Source organism: Typopeltis vanoorti, chromosome 2 (genome assembly GCF_054136105.1).
Source record: "Typopeltis vanoorti isolate ZY-2024b chromosome 2, IOZ_Tvanoo_1.0, whole genome shotgun sequence".
Taxonomy (NCBI): domain Eukaryota; kingdom Metazoa; phylum Arthropoda; class Arachnida; order Uropygi; family Thelyphonidae; genus Typopeltis; species Typopeltis vanoorti.
Window position 1 is genome coordinate 94,279,829 of NC_143550.1, and position 17,389 is coordinate 94,297,217.

At 34.6% G+C, this 17,389-nt stretch overlaps 1 long non-coding RNA gene across 1 annotated transcript; it reads left to right on the forward strand.

Moving 5' to 3' along the window:
• The first annotated feature begins 531 nt into the window (after positions 1–531).
• On the forward strand, positions 532–15,001 carry LOC150109263 (uncharacterized). Its single transcript, XR_016550043.1, has 2 exons — positions 532–684; positions 14,839–15,001. It is a non-coding gene; the product is annotated as an uncharacterized LOC150109263 (long non-coding RNA).
• The last annotated feature ends 2,388 nt before the right edge of the window (positions 15,002–17,389 follow it).

Here is a 17,389-nt window from a genome sequence, read left to right on the forward strand (position 1 = left end):
GAAGGATAGAAGACGAAACGTTAGGTAACCAGATTATTCTGTGCGTTTAAATGAATTTCTCAGAATAACTACTGCTGTCCGCCAAACGCAATTCGAGTTGAATCTGAAGAGAAAGACAGATATTTCTGCAGAGCTAATATTTTTATCGGAGTGATTAACACATTCATAAAATATCTTTGCATTTCAACCTTTGTGGTTCCTTGCAGTAATTACTTTTCCGTGGATCTTTCGTAATTTGATCCTCCGAATGAGTGAATAAATTCAGATGTAGTATTTTTAATTTTGTCACGAATCGCAAGATATATGATTCCTTACAACTATTCGTCAAACATTCAAGGCCAGACGAACATTAAACACGTAATTCGTATCAAAAATTCCTATTATTAAAGTGAGCGCATGCGTAGGATAATATGAATTTTCACCAAATTAAAATACGGATTTCAGTCATTATAATCTTGATTCGAGTGGTCACGAAGCAAGCTCTCGCCTTATAATGATCGCAGTTACGATATAATCTCAAAACGTTTTCAACAGTTTAAAGTAATATTTAATTTAATTTTGTTATCAGAATTTTAGTTTACTTGAAGACACTTAAAAATGAGATTTGCTGTTGTTTTTTCTATGATTATAATCATGCTACTTCTACAAGTCAATCATCGTGAAGGAGCAAAGTGGTGGAACCAGGTATACTGTGCATTATTTCTCCAAAATGTTTATTATATTTAATTTTTTGGGGGAAGGGCTATACTAAGTTTTATGTTGGAATTACAGGTTCCATAAGCGCCAATACGATATTCATATCATTTATTAGATTATACTTAATCGAACTAGCAGAATTCACTAATATGATGTTTTCGTGTAATTTTAATTTATCCCTCCGCTATGCACACTTACGGAAATATTCACCTACTTATTGAATGTCGCGTTATTATTATTATTATTATTATTATTATTATTATTATTATTATTAAAATGAAACGATATTCGTAAAAAGAAATAATTTCTAAAGTTTTGTTGTAAAAATGAAATTCGAATTATTGTAAAATCGAAATCCTAAATACTAACTAAACATATTATTAACTAAATATTTACTAAACAAACTATACGAACTAAATACTGAATATTAATAATTACTAGCAATATAACAAAACGTTTAGAAAGCTCAACGACAATTTTAAACATGTATTGGCATGATTATTTTGGAAACATTTATATTTTATTTTGGATTCTCGTTTATGCCAGAGCAGCTGTTTGTGATATTCAGAGAGCTAAAACGATGGCGTCATAATTCAAAAAGTTCCAGTTTAGCTATTCTTAATTTGGAACCGGACCAGAAAGAGGACTGCTAAGTGGGACCTGCCACATTAAACAGGCTGCTCTTTGTCGACCTCTAGTAGGTTGCCAGTAGTCATGTTATAACACGTTTTCACCAGATGAAAGCGTAAATAGTGTGTTTTGGGTAGTGACGAATGTCAGGTTTATTATTTAATACACATCGACGATTATAATGCAGCTAAGTAGGTGGCTGTGCAAAAGGACAACATTCATTCCTATTTCCTATAAAAGACGCCCTCTCGTATGGCAAAGATGATGGAATTTCCTTTGCGTAAGGAAAACAAATACCGAATGCACAACAAGTACCTGGTATGCATCCGAATTTCTTTATCAGCATCTTATTTGACTATTCCATCTATTCGAGTACAAGTCATCAAGCATTTTATTAAAATAAAATACAACTCCTCATATCAGTTCAGAAACTACACAAACTATAATCAAGGAAACACTTGATTGAAAGCTATAAATTAAGATTAGAAAGTATGTAAGGATAAAAACGCAAAATTTTAATAAGATATGGTTAGTCAAAACTTGCCCAGTTCATATCAGTTTAGTATTAAAAAATAATAAATAAATAATAAAAACAGGGCATCATCTACTGGTGGAACCATTATTGCATTTTGGGGAGGGAAATAATGAATGTTGAGTAGGGGTGTCTCTTGTACTATGTTCTTGTAAAAAAAAATTTCAATTATACTTTTGCGTGGAAATTTCCTTGAAGAGATGTGCTTTCTTTTGAATTCCTTGGATATGGATGCCTACAAACATACAAGAGGATGAAAGATCATTGTTCTAATTTAAATCTGAACCTGAATCAAACCTGACTTCCTGACTCCTTGAGAATTTTAATTAAGGAATGAAAAGATTTTCAGTATAGAAACATGCCTGGATTTTTACAGTTATTCTTTTTTTCAGATTTTTCAGATTTTTTTATTAATAGTATAATTCTCAATTTTTATTATATTCTGTATTAAATTCGCTGTATGGCTTCTATACCGAAACATTAAATTTGAAAAGAGAGAAAAAGAAAAAAAAAATTGCTTGAAATTAAATATAAGTAGCAACTGAGTTCTTAATTATAAATCATTATAAAAAAAATGCAAACATTTTATGTTCATCCGTTTATGACAGAGTTCTGAAATTAATAATATCACATGTTACTAATGTCAAATTCAAATAATTTATAACTAACATATATCACACATGGAGTTATGAACTTTAGCTACGATATTATTAAATGTTTATTATTAAATGATATTATATGATATGATAAATGATATTATTAAATATTATTGAATGTATAGCTATGATGGAATAGATGGTGGCGATAGTATGCATAAGCAAATAGAAGCTATGAGCGGAATGAGGGTAATTATTATGGGGGATTTCAACTATGATAACATTGATTGGAAGGAGGAGAGGACACATGGGAGGAAGGAATTGGATCTTATGCAGTTATTAAGGGATAACTATCTGCGACAGCATGTAATGCAAAATACTAGGGGTCAGAGAGTGCTTGATCTAGTAATTACATCTGAGAATTTGGCTTTAACGAATATGACCACGTTGCCACCAATTGTTGAGTGATTATAGGGTCTTGACATTGGAGGTGGATAAATGGGTGGAATTTTCAGTTAAGACAGGGTACATGTGGAATTACCTTTGACTGGTAAGTATGACAAGCTTAGGAGATTGCTTGGTTCGGAGCCATGGCATGTTAAACTGCAAGGGCTGGATGTTGATAGTGCATGGAAAGTGGTTAAGGAGTGTTTGCAGGAGGCAATGGCTGACTGTATACCTAGAGTCCGAATAGTAAATCAAGTAGGGGTTAAATGAATGAATAACACCGTTAAGCTTGAGCTGCAAAATAGAAACAACTGTGGAGGGAATTTAAGGAGAAAGGTGACCTGCAGGAACATGAACGGCATAAAGCTCAGGCCGGAAGGGTAACGAGTGTGGTAAGAAAAGCAAAAGCGGATTATGAAAGAAAATTAGCCATGCAGGCTAAAGAGAATCCCAAACAGTTTTTTCGATATGTTGCAAGTAAAAGAAAAAAAATGTATACGGCAGAATGATTTTAAAGAATGCCAATAATAGGGAAGTAACCGAATCAGTTGATATAGTGGAATTACTGAGCGAGCACTTTGCAAGAGTATATCATCCAGGTGGCGACATTGCAGGAATGAAGGAACCAACAGCTTATACGGAAATTGTGGTGAATGAAGTGGAGGTGAATAGTCTATTACAAAACCTCAATGTCAATTCATCTGTGGGTTGGACGGTATACCAGCTCGTGTCGTACGCGAAGCGGCTAAACAATTGTCAGTGCCCTTGACCATTTTTTTAAATTTTAGTCTCGGGTCTGGGTTAGTCCCGAGGGGGTGGAAAGAGGGGAAAATAGTTCCACTGCATAAAGGAGGTTCCAAGACTGCTGTTGTAAATTACCGACCGATCACCATATCAGGAATCGTTGTCAAGGTCTTGGAGAAAATAGTCAAGAGGAGAATGCAGGAATGGATAGATGAAAATGGGATACTGTATGGGGACAGCATGGTTTTGTGAAGGGTAGATCATGCCTCAGTAACTTGCTTACGTTTTATAACACAGTGACGGCTGAACTGGATAAGGATAATGGGTTTACAGTGATCCTACTGGACCTTGCTAAGGCCTTTGACAGGATACCACATGGAATTCTAATCAGTAAACTGCAGCATATGGGGATGGATATAGGGTTGGTGAGATGGATAGGAGGGTAGTTGATGGAGAGATATCAGAGAATAGTTTATTCAGTAGTAGAGTCCAAAAGACGGCCAGTGACTAGTGGTGTGCCGCAGGGTTCTGTTCTTGAACCACTACTGTTTAATTTGTTCATTAACGATATAGGATAGGATCTGAGAGGAACTGTTCATTTGTTTGCTGATGATGCAAAGTTGGGTAGAACAATGGTGAATGCACAGGATGTGAAAATTTTGCAGGATGATTTGGATAGTTTGAAGGGCTGTGCTAAGGAGAATGGATGTCAATTTAATGTGGCAAAATGTAAGGTTATGCATTTTTGGGGTGAAAAGATTAGCAACAATATACCATATTGCTGGAACTGTACTCCAGGAGATTGACGAGGCTAGGGATTTGGGAGTGTTGATGGATAGGGAGTTGAAGTTTAGGGGGAACATCGCAAAAGTGGCTATATCAACTCATCAAATCACTTGGTTGCTGAAAAATACTTTGACGAGCAGAGACAAACAGGTTATTGTTCCTCTGTATCGAGCCTTGATAAGATTCCACTTATACTACTGTGCTCAAATTTGGGCCCTAGGGTTTCTTCTTGATGGGGAGGAGGTTGGAGAGGATCCAGAGACGAGTGACCAAGATGATAGCAGGTAGAAGGAATGAACCTTATGAGAACAGGTTGAATATTTGTGGGTTGCAGAAATTGGTTGATAGGCGGAAAAGGAGTAATATGATTGAGACATTCAAATTACTGAAGAGTTTCTATAAGATTAATTCAGAAGATATTTTTGAGAATAGGACTGGTGGTGAGAGGACTAGGGGACATCCATGGAAGCTGGGCAAGAGTGTGGTTAGCAAGGGTATTAGAGCTATGTTTTTTACTTGGAGAGTGGTGAATGAGTGGAATAAGCTGCCAGAGTCTTTGTAGGTGCCATGACTGTGAATGAGTTCAAGGCGAAAAATGATAGATACTGTGTGAACGTTGAATAGTTGTTCTTGACATTAGGGCCTTCCTCGATGAGTCTAAGGACTCCTTGGAGTTGCCCGTGCTACTAATAATACTTCTAATAATGATAATTGGTATTATTATCTTTATTATTACGCGACACCTTCCAGCGAGTCCAAAGACTCATCGAGGAACTTTGGCAGAATATATTCCAGAATATGTTCTACCAAAACGGGCATGAACGGTAAGAGGCAGGCGGTTAACTATCAACCACGAACATGTTATATTTAATCCCATCATGTTATCCACATAATGAAATGAAGAAGAAATAATATTATTTTCGAAACTCTTCTTAGTATTTCATCAGCAAACTCAGTTTGCTCGATTAATAGATTCCAGAAATAATTAATATTGTATTCTCTCTCTCTCTCTCTCTCTCTCTCTCTCTCTCTCTCTCTCTCTCTCTCTCTCTCTCTCTCTTTCATGTTTCTGAAGTAGATTTTTTTTTTCTTTCACGCAACTGCATCTTTCAGAAGTTCATAATATGCACTCTGGGAAATATCCTGAATTTCTGCATAAACTTTACACACTGATCACTGTTGCGTTAAAAAAAAAGAAAAAGAAAACATAAAGCTAAGTCAAGTTTATGCCTATGTTAGATTGAAAATTATCTAAACATGGTAAAGTAATTAGTTCCTTCTTTTTACAGATGATGTTTTCTTTGTGCATTTTAATAACCTGTAAAACACAGTATATATATATATATATATATATATATATATATATATATATATATATATATATATATATATATATATATATATATATATATATATTGATCAATATATAGACCCCATATTTTTGAACCCCTTAATATTTTTAGGCATAGATTTAGTTTGTCCTATAGGAGTAAATTCACTATTTTGTCTTCTTTTTTCATTACGCTTTTGGCCAATGAGTTCCTTTTTTGGGATTTTTTTTTTTTCGTGTGCATGAGTGTGCGCTCGCGCCAATATATTCAATAATACTGTTATAATCACTGTGTGATAATTTTATTCCAAAAGGCTAAGATTTCCTCTTCACTGGAACAGGAGATGCCGATTAGTTTACATTCCGGTCTTTTTCAGAAGAAAAGCAGCTTGTTCGAGTTGGGAAACTTCTTCGGTGGGAAGACTGCGGTTAGAATTCCGTCTTGGACGCGGGGGTAAGTTGTCTGGCCTTGTTCAGGGTAACACTGCTTTCCTGGTATAGTTAAATAATGTTGAATTAAATTTTGTTTTAATTTAATTTAACACAATATTTTATGAAGAATCAACGTCAAGATGGCTGTAAATTCAGAAATGTTCTATATAAGTTCGCATACTCGGGAAGTGCAGAGAATTACATATCCTCAGTAACACTTCTAGAGAATCATTGTGAACTTGTAAACCGCAATCTTAAAATGAATGAAACTGATATCTCATAAGTAAAAAGAAAAAAAAATCCTTCAAATGTTCCGAGCATATATAATACACTTCCCACTGCATAAATCAATCTTAATGTACTGTCTTTGAATTAAAATTAAATTTTTATTATAATATTTGTGTCCCATTGTTTAAAGAAATGAGAATCCTTCTGCTTAACTTAAACAGTACATGGAGTGATTTTTAAAGTGGTATCCATAGAAGCTATATTCTACAAATATTTGCAATTCTGCCTTTTATATTACTGATTTTGACGCATTAAGTGTTTAGTAAGCGGCGTTTTAAATGTTCCTGCCAAAGAAACATTCTCTTTAATACCATCATTAGTCAGAACAGGTGAACATTCTTGCTTGGTCATGACATTTGTAGCAAATTGCAAAGCATTTTAAACTTTTTGTTTCTCTCACAATACATCTCTAGCGCAGTTGCAGCGGTGTTAAGAGCGCTTCGGGGACAGATGCCAAATCTACTATTAGACTTTCTTTTTTTTTTTCTGTTCTCCCAACTCGAATTTGGCGGTTCTTTGATTGTATATTCGTATTTAATGATTTATGCCCAGAACATTTGGCTTCAACGTATGTAGAAATTCTGCAAATTTCACTTTGGGTCTAGTTTGAACGTTGAATGAAAAAAAAAAAACAAGTTTTTTTAATGAAAATTTCTTTTACCGATGCAATCCACAAAGCAAGGAGGATACATGATATATATTTCTCTTGGAGCTAGCCACGTTACGATCAATTTGTGACTTTCAGATAATAAGATACAATAGTAACTTTTTATAAATGAAACGGTTTCCCAATCTTTCACTAGAGATCTTTAGAAACAATGGCTAATTCGTAAAACGCGGAAATTTCAATTGTACTGTTAATGAAGCGAATGTGAACGCTTCTTCAAACAAAATTCAAAAGACTCTGTTACATCTTCTGAATTTAAATCGGAATGAATGCCTAACGATCCCTAAAGTTTGGACGATTCTGTTCAAACATCGAAAATGATTAATTATATATTTCACGTGATGTTTCTATCTAGCGGCATTTGATGTTATTGGTTAACCGATTGTTACATTTACCTTGTACTCTAGCTCTTTGAATTGCTCGCTTGTTCCACACAGACGAGGTACTATTAATTGCAGTACGAAATGCTTGAAGTTAAGTTCAATAAATTTATTATTGTTGTCATTCTAATACTATTAAAAAATCGGGCATAAGCATCATCGTCATCATTATTTGTAATTTTGCTGCAAAAAGAGTCTTCATTTTTTTTTTTTTCAGCATTTCAGATGTTACCCTAACGTTCCTGAACAACTCTGTTACTAATTGTTGTTCCATTATAAATAGTTTTGCGAATTTTTACACTGTGTAAGGTGTAAAAATTCCATTTCTATCACCGGTTTTGGTATCGCTTGCAATAATAACCCACTATACCACCACGACCAATCAAAAATCCACTACGAGTATTCAACGCTCAACCGAAGAACAAGATCGCTAATAAATTGAAAGTTACAAATAGCTTCCACACGATCAAATAGAATATAAAACTGTACTCTGCTTGTAACCTTTTAATCTCCAATCAATGATAGGTGTTTTTTATTAATTCGTAACCATAGATTAAAACGTCAGGTTCATAAGAAGACATTAACTAGATTACTTACAATTGCCTCTGAAATAATTTTTTTTAAAAACTAAAAGGTAAGTTTAATAAACTTCTAGTAATGTTCTCTAATAATTTGTTTTAAAGAACTGTGCTTAACTGCCTGCCTTTTGACTCAAATGCATGTCATCGAATACTTGGAGATTTATATTATGTAATTATATTTGAGGAAACAAAGTTTATTATTATTATTATTATTAAATACGGTATCCAATTTCTAGCAATACTATTTTTTGCAAAGTCTTGACGATAAAAAGATATCAACTTCTAAAATCAATTTCTGATTGAAATTATAATTTTTTCCTATTTTCCCTTCAGTTTCATATATAATAGAGAGTGATCTAAGTGTCCTTTAATTATGGAAATATTTCTTAACATAAATCATGGATCAATCGATATAATTCCAATACCCATTTCAGCAACTCTGTTTACTAATAGTACGACGAAATCTTTTCTTCACTTTAGTGGGATCTGGGATCTCCAAATAACCAGTATTTATTCCATTGTAAGTTTTACTCCGTGCAGAAATGCAGTTCACTATGTCTTCGTTCTTTTGTAAATGTTCATGGAAATTATAATTACTAAATATCTAGATATACAACAAGCAGAACTGAAACCAGATAAGTTGTAACAGGAAATCATTTCATTCAATCAAATATATTATCTTTCTCTTTAATAGCTACCCACGTATAACCAATATGTCAGTGAAGATATCTTTGCAGCAAATCCCAACGAAAGAAAGATTTTTCTTTCTTTCTTTGGGTTTTTGCCACAAAGTCGCAATGAATGGTAAAAGCATTATGTTTAAAGAACATCACTAGAGTAGCATCTCTAGTGACATTAGCTGTACAGAGATGGCAGCACTAAATACACTTAAAGCTTCATTTTTATATTGTGGAATTCTTAGTTGCGTTTACAGAACATTTTAAAGAATTCGTAAAGGCATAAATGGTTGACAACAAATGATATTCTATAAATTTTGTGAAAAGCAATGGCAGAAAACTATGATGACAACTATGTCAAAAAAAAAAAACGCAGACTATTTTTTTCACTATGAAGAAGAAAAATTTATTTAGTGATACTGTGTTGGCGTTCCTTTCATTAGGCCAGTTTGAAGTCTGATTCAGTTCTGAATGAAGGAATAAGAGTCGTAACTATCTTAACAGGTTTGGAAAAAATAGAAGCATTAATGAAACCAAATCTCATAAACCATGAGCTATGTATGTAACAAGTTTTCTGGAGATATTGGTATAATCTATAGAAAATGACGGTGGTCAGAAAAGTAAACCGAAATGGCATGACAGGAAGCAGAGTGAAGCGGCGAACAAGGATTTTAACTAGCTACTTAAGGACACCCCACATGTATGACAGCTTCACTGAGATCACTATTTCATCAGTCCACAATCTACCCTTGGAAAATTTAGAGTTCTGAAGTATTAGAGAATTTATTTTATTTTATTTTTAAGAAGTATTCTTAGAATCAGTGACATAGCCACAATAATTTTAATGGCTTAGATCAGGGGTCGCCAAACTTTTTTGACCGTCGACCCCTTCAAGAGTTTCTTGACTTTTTATCGACCCCCTCTATTTTACTATTATGTAATTATAAAAGGACAAGCAAAAAAGACGCTTATGTGAATTTTTAGATTGTTTATTTTATAGTTACAGTGTTTCTTGTATGTATAATATAGTATATATTATTATATTGGCTTAACGTCAAAGGGATACGTTTTTGTTTTTGACGTCCTTCTTAACATTATATATTTGATAGGAGGGATAAATAATATGTAAAATATAAAATTTAATTTAGATAACAAAATAACAATAATACAATCTTCCTTATATATATATGAAAATAAGACTTAAATAAACGAGCCAATGGGCTTCACTTCGGCGATGTAACATTATTTAAATGAAGGGGATATTAAATCCCAGAATCGGCATGAAACTCTTTGATTCCGATCTTTGAGTTTCTTATTCGGCTTTGAAATAATGTGGGATTTAATATCCCCTTCATTTAAATAATGAAAATAAGACTTTTATTAACTTAGTATACAATTTACTAATGTTGTCAATGTGAAGGGTGTGCTTCGTGACTCTTGACAAGATTAGACATGTTGAGTTCAAAATTGGTAAGTTTCAGCCTTAAATCGCCACGGAATTCTATATCTAGCTTATTTCTTTGTTTTGTTAAAATGGAATTAACATGACTGAAACCAGCTTCAACCATGTACGCGCCGGCCGGGCGAGAACCACCGACATCCGTTTATTGATAAATACGTCAGTTGGGCCTGCTTGATTGTTTTCATGAACTATTTTCATGACCTTGCTCCATCTTACAAGTCCTATTCATGTCACTGTTCCCACGATTCACTCTTAATTGCGTTGTCATTCAGGGTGAAGGTAATCCAAGTTAACCGAATTAAATATTACCCATACAATGATGTCTTATATTTTTCTATCGATCCCCAATCGATCCCTGAGCCTGAATCTACCCCTAACAATGTAATATCGACCCCTGGAGGTCGATATCGACCACTTTGGCGACCACTGGCCTAGATGAACGGATCTAGAACATAAAAGACCCCACATTTTAAGCACTTTAGGTATACGCCTATCGAAAACAAACGTTTTGCATCTAGTGACTAGAGATTAAAATGTTTGCAATTTTTGTAAAAAAAAATTCAGTTTTAAGTTTGCGTTAGAACTTTTATATTTTATTACCAATGACATCATGCAAGGACTTTGGAGATATTGTTTTAGGAAATTGGAGTACAAAGATTAGATTGTTCTGTAAAGAAATCCTCTAGCTGAACTTGTAGACACACACACACACACACACACACACACACACACACACACACACACACACACACACACACACACACACACACACACACACACACACACACACTAGTAGCACTGCCTCTTTAAGCTCTTTCAGATAACCTAGTGAGCCACAAATTAACTAACTCTGAGGATCGAACGACTTCCAGAATTTCAGGAATTGCTATTTTACTAGAGAAACGAACAAGAGAAACTAAACTGGCATCATTATGTTACTCAAGTGACCTGAAGTGAAAGAAGAAACCCAAGTTTCTTGGATGATAAGGAGACATGAATGCGTTTATGCCAAAAAAATATTATAATTACCAACTGCAGTAATCGAACACTGATCTCAATTTTGTAGTAAGATTGAGTCCAAAAATTGGAGTGATATCTAGCGATTCTAGGAACTTCTGTTAGCTATCTAGAAATACCAAGATTCTCTTTTACTTCACAGTAAGTTTTGCAGTGGAAATATTTTTTTTTCATTTTCTAGAAACACTTCATGGTTAGATGTTGGGAATGTGGTTCTTTGCTCAACTGCAGATAGTGTGTACCATAAAAACAGAAACAAATTGTGATCTTGTATAACAAATGTTATGTACCATATGTCTGATAAGTAACTTCTATTTCATTTTTAATGAATTAAACTAAACAAATTCTTTCGTTTTATGCGAAATTTACTATCAGGAGATGCCAATAAATTTAATCAGGATTTTTAAATAACGAAATCATATTATTTCATAATTATGGTTCTAGTTTCACTATAATAGCATTTTAAATCTTGAATCTTCAGTTCATAATAATAAAAATAAATAAATAAAATAATATATCGACCGTGTGTTAATAATGGGAATGGATATTATTATGAAAATGATTATGAGGAAAGAACTCATGTTCGTCCTTTAAGCATGTGTAACAATGTCAGCATAAGTAAGACACTACATAAGAACAGAGATCTCCAAGTTGTCGAACTGTGTCATGCAGACCACAGACAGGTGTATACAAAAGAGCATGCAGGTAACTTATTATGTCTGCACACGAATGATAGGAGTATCAGAAACAAAGGAGCAGAGTTTGTTACTGGTCAATACGTTATAACTTATATGTAGGCATTGGTGAGACCTAGCTATCAGAAGCAGACATATTAACAGATATTGAGTGCAAACGGTAATTATTTTTAGAAAGGACAGACAGAAAAGAGGGGAAGGGGATGTGCTGCTAATGATATTAGATGACTTGAATCCATTTAGAGTTGAGACCTATGACTGCAATACTAGCAACAGTTTTTCATGTGACAGTGAGTTTGAAGCCATCTTGAGGTAGAGTCTGACAAGATCCGTTGCTAGTGACGAAAAAATGTATTATTAAATAAAGGTGATGGGTGAGAAACTAGTGATCATCATAAGGAACTTTAATTATCTAAACATTGATTGGGTAGCTGTGCAATCGTATGAGAAGAATAAAACTGAATTTATTGAGTTATTGCGAGACAACTTCCTCAAGCAGCAAGTGACGGAAGAAACTCGAGGTCAAAGAGTGTTAGATTTGATTATAGCGTTAGAGCGATTTTAGTTAAATATGTAACTATTCTGTCTTCGGTTATCGACAGCGATCATGCGGTACTCATTTGGGAAGTGACTAAATTAATGAATGCTTTATTCAGAAAAAGTTACATACTGAACTACAAAGCAGGAAATTATGACCACCCGAGGAGTACGCTGGGTTCTTTGCTATGGTATCAGTTTGGGATGGGAAGAATATCGACAGTTCATTTCCCATGCACTGTCGATACCATATCAGAATGTGTCCCGAGAGTTCGAAGAATAAATAGAGTAGGAGTTAAATGGATGTGTAATCTAATTAAGGAATAGATTTGTAAGAAAAAGATTATGTGGAAGGAATACCATGTGCATAAGGATCTTGTCAGTTATGAAAATTATAAGTAACAGGCCAGAAGAGTCACAACTGCTGTACTGAAAGTTAAGTCCGACTATGAAAAAAGAAACAAGCTGAAGGCAATCCAAAAGAATTCTATCGTTATGTTGCAAATAAAAGAAAGAAAGAATATGAACGAATAAGTCTACTAAATGCAGATGTATATGGGTGACTGATGCAGAAGAGAATGTTCAATCGATGAATGGTAATCTGTTGCACAAACTGAATAAGAATCCAGCAATAGGGACTGATGGGATATCAGCACGGATGCTAAAAGTGTGTTCAGCTGAACTGGCTATTCCTTTGACCAGACTGTTTAATATGAGTCTCAAAACAGAGACGATTCCAAAAGAGTGAAAAGTATGTGTGGTAATTCCATTGCACAAAGGTGGTGCAAAGAGCGATGTGTCCAATTATCGACTTACCATCATCTCTGAAGGGGTGGTGATGATTTTGGAAAAGTTGGTCAGGGCTCGCATTCAGAAATCGGTTGACTGAGAAACTATACTTTGCAACGAACAGCATGGGTTTACTAAGGGAAGCTCGCTCACATTCTATAATAATGATACAGTTGAATTAAACAAGTGGGAATGAATTCACCATGATTCTGGAATTTGCTGAGGCTTTTGAGAGAATACAACATGAAAGACTGTTGCATAAACTGAAGAAGATAGATTCGATTATAGAATATTAGCATGGATAAGAGGACGGCAGACTGACAAATATCAAAAAGTGGTATACGGGGGATGTGAGTATGCAAGATTTAAAGTATCAGTCCTTCGTCCATTGTTATTTAATCTGTACATTAATGATATTGGGAAGGATTTGATATGCGACATACAGCTATTTGCCGATAATGCGAAGATAGGCAGAGTAATCAGGAGGCCGCTGATATGCAGTTCTTGAAGAATGATTTGAATAGACCGGAATTGTGGGCACGTGAAAATGGCTATAAGTTCAATGTTATAAATGTAAAGTCATGCACTTCGGTGTGATTAGATATCCTCCGATGTCGGTTTATATTGGTGGGATTATGCTAGAAGAATCTGATCAGACTAGGGATCTTGGAGTTTGGCAGACAGGAAGCTGAAGTTTAATGGAAATATATTTAATAGCAAAGATTGCAAATACAACTCAGAGAATAGTTGCAATGCTGAAACGAACGTTGACATTTAAGATAAGGAAGTCATTTTGCGTCTTTACAAAGTCTTGATGAAACCTCACTTCAACTGTTGTGCGCAGGTTTGCATTGTGATTATGATACAGTGGATAGCTACAATCCTGATATCTTAAAATGATATTAGAATTGTAGAATACTGATTATGAAGACAGAGTGAGAATTTGTAGACTTCACACACAACTTGCAAACAGGAGAAAGAGGGATGATATGATTGAGACTTACAAACTTCTGCAAGGGTCATTTCAGGGTCAGGATTTCAGAAGATGAAATTTTTCATATTATGGTGGGTGGGGAAAGGACTCGAGGACATCCTTGGAAAGTTGAGAATGAATGCTGTCAAGAAAGGGGTGAGAGTTAGATTTTTCTCTCATAAGGTGGTGCGTGATTGGAATGGAGTGGCATTAATGTTGAGAGTGCATGCAGCATAAATGAATTCAAGAACAGTTATGACAAGTGGTGTGAATAGTATGACCTCCCTTGAAGAGTTTTTGACTCCTTGGAGATCTCTTAATAATAATAATAATAATAATAATAATAATAATAATAATAATAATAATAATAATAATAATAAATTTGATAGCAAGAAGTACTTGTAAAGCCAAAATCCTCACAAAATAATCTCAAAATAATGTCTTTAACTTTCAAATATTTAAGGCAATGTTCCAGTGCACTAAATACAAAAATTGTCAGTTAAATGCTATTAACACAAAAAAGGAAACTGTTAAAGTTGCAGAAAATTATTTCATTAATTAATTTTTGCTTTGTTTCAGTTCAAACAAAAGACCAAAGAAAAATTTGGTATAGCAAAAGAAAAGATGTCCACCGCATTTTCAAAAGTTAAAGAATCAACACTGGCAGGGGCGATGGCAATGAAACGGGAATGGAATAAAACGCCAAGTTAATCATTCCAAGATGTTGCTGAAGAAAATGAATTTTATAATTTTTATGATTCGTTTACCTTTCTGTCTGTGTTCTCTATATAATCAGTGTATATAATCTCTATATATTATATAGATTATATAATCTATATATAATCTATATAATCAATTTTTTAACACTTGAAATCTTTCAAAAAAAGTAAAACAGAAAAATATCGAGAATAAATTCATCCATATAGAAATGTAATGTTTTTATTTACTGTAGACATAATAATGCCATGTAGATTTTGAAGACTGTGCTGTGATGCCATTTGTCTAATAATTCCCAAGATGTCATCACTCCGCTTGACCAAAAGCAATCTTTCACTTCACTTAAAACAAATAGACAAGTAAAAGCAAACAGACAAGTAAGTCAAGTTTGCGCTTGAACAGAGTTCAGGCCTGAGGCAACTCGTGGTAAAGGTGGAGTGAGGTTGTCTGTTTGCTTACTTGGGAAAAAAGATTAAAACCAAGTTTAAAAAATTACTAGGTATCTTTAACATATGGTATACCAAGGTAAAAAACTTTCTACAGTTTTATTGTCTTTTCTAGGCTTTTAGTCATTTCAGTTTTTTCTATTATGTCGAGTAAATCCGGAAGAAAAGGGACTGGAATTGATGACCTAATTTCTTATTGAAGGGGTTACCTGATAAATGAAGTTTAGATCCATAACTGAGCACCAATGGAACACTAAGGTGTAATTGTCTGCTCCTTTCACTACTCCTGCATGATGAGCAGATGACATGACGTGTTATCTTTCGAGAATTAGTCATCACAAGCGAGTAGCAGTGAGTATAAAAGGATGCACATTTCTACAACGATGTTCACGCAAAATGTTGCATTGAGAAATCAGAGAGCCATTGACCTGGTTGACCAAGTGGATTACCGAACCCGCTCTCTAAACTATAAATTATTGATTTAAATCTGACCCACAGCATGGACGGTTGTGATCATACTAATTCTGTACGGAAAGGGCATCTGCAACTCTAGCATTTCTTCTTTCAGCAGAGACTTCACTCTCAAACCCACGAGATACAAGAGTGACTATACGGAGACCAATTCCAAATGTGAATAAATGTGAGCCAATCAAATTACCTCGACTATTATATTTCCTTCGTCTTCAGAAATGTGATTCATCTCCATCGCCAGACCATTACATTTCCTTCCATCAGCCTGCAAGGTTCACTGGAGATTATTTATTCTCTATAGGTGCAATTTGTGTGTAGAGCTAATAAGAAGAACACACACACACACACACACACACACACACACACACACACACACACACACACACACACACACACACACACACACACACACACACACACACACACACACACACACACACACACACACACACACACACACACACACACACACACACACACACACACACACACACAGCGGTATCCTCTGCTGCAATGAACAAAGCATGAGAATGAGTTGAATAAGGCAGCCTTACATATTAAATTAGTGAGCGCAGTTGTATTAAGGACATGATTTGAGATAATGTCACATACCTGTTCAATCGTGTGAGATTCTTTTCTTACCTTTCGCCTCGAAGAACAACTAAAGTTTTATATTTTTCTTAAATGGCTTTAGTTGTTGCTACCTGTGGATTTGGTTAAGATACATTTCTTTCTAAATGGCCACCCAGGATTGCTGATTGCAAGGTACAGATCCAAATCCTCTGGGTATCCGAAATCAAAGCACAATCATAATGCGTTAAAAGTTGCTTTCCATTCTTCATGCCAAAATATCTCCTAACCTATTTCCTGATGTTTAGTAATATAACTTGAATACTTTAAGAAAAACGTATAATGTCAATATGACGTTATGAAATAGTCAATAAACCTTAAAAAGAAGTCATGATTAGTGATCGCTGAGTGTATATATAACGAGAAGAAAGATACTTCTTAACTTGTTTTACTTCACACAACGCGGAGAAAGGTAATAGAAAATCACCAGTGTAAGAATGAGAAACAAGGTTAGTGGATAAGATCCCAGCAGAGAAGTGATGAAAAATATTTAGCTAGCAAAGAATTTCGTAATCCGATATTGCACTACCACCAGGGCGGCGGAAGCGGGCATGCAGAGCATGCGGGCGACACCACGAAGGGGGGACGTCCCCGCCCGGTTCATAAGTTCATTTTTAAAAAACAAAATTTTTATCATAAAAACAAAAAATTCTTAGAATGATCAATATTAAAATAAAAAAAAGCCGGATACACCGAATAAAAAGTAAAAAAAAATTGTATATTGCCGCCTCTTTGATCAGCCGGCTGTTTACAATTTTGCCGCGAGAGCAGGCTAGATGTTTGCCTGCAGAATGTTGTGTCTTCTATCTAAAGTGAAACGGTGAACATGCGTAGAAACGAATTTTCGTACAAAACATTTGTTGCTA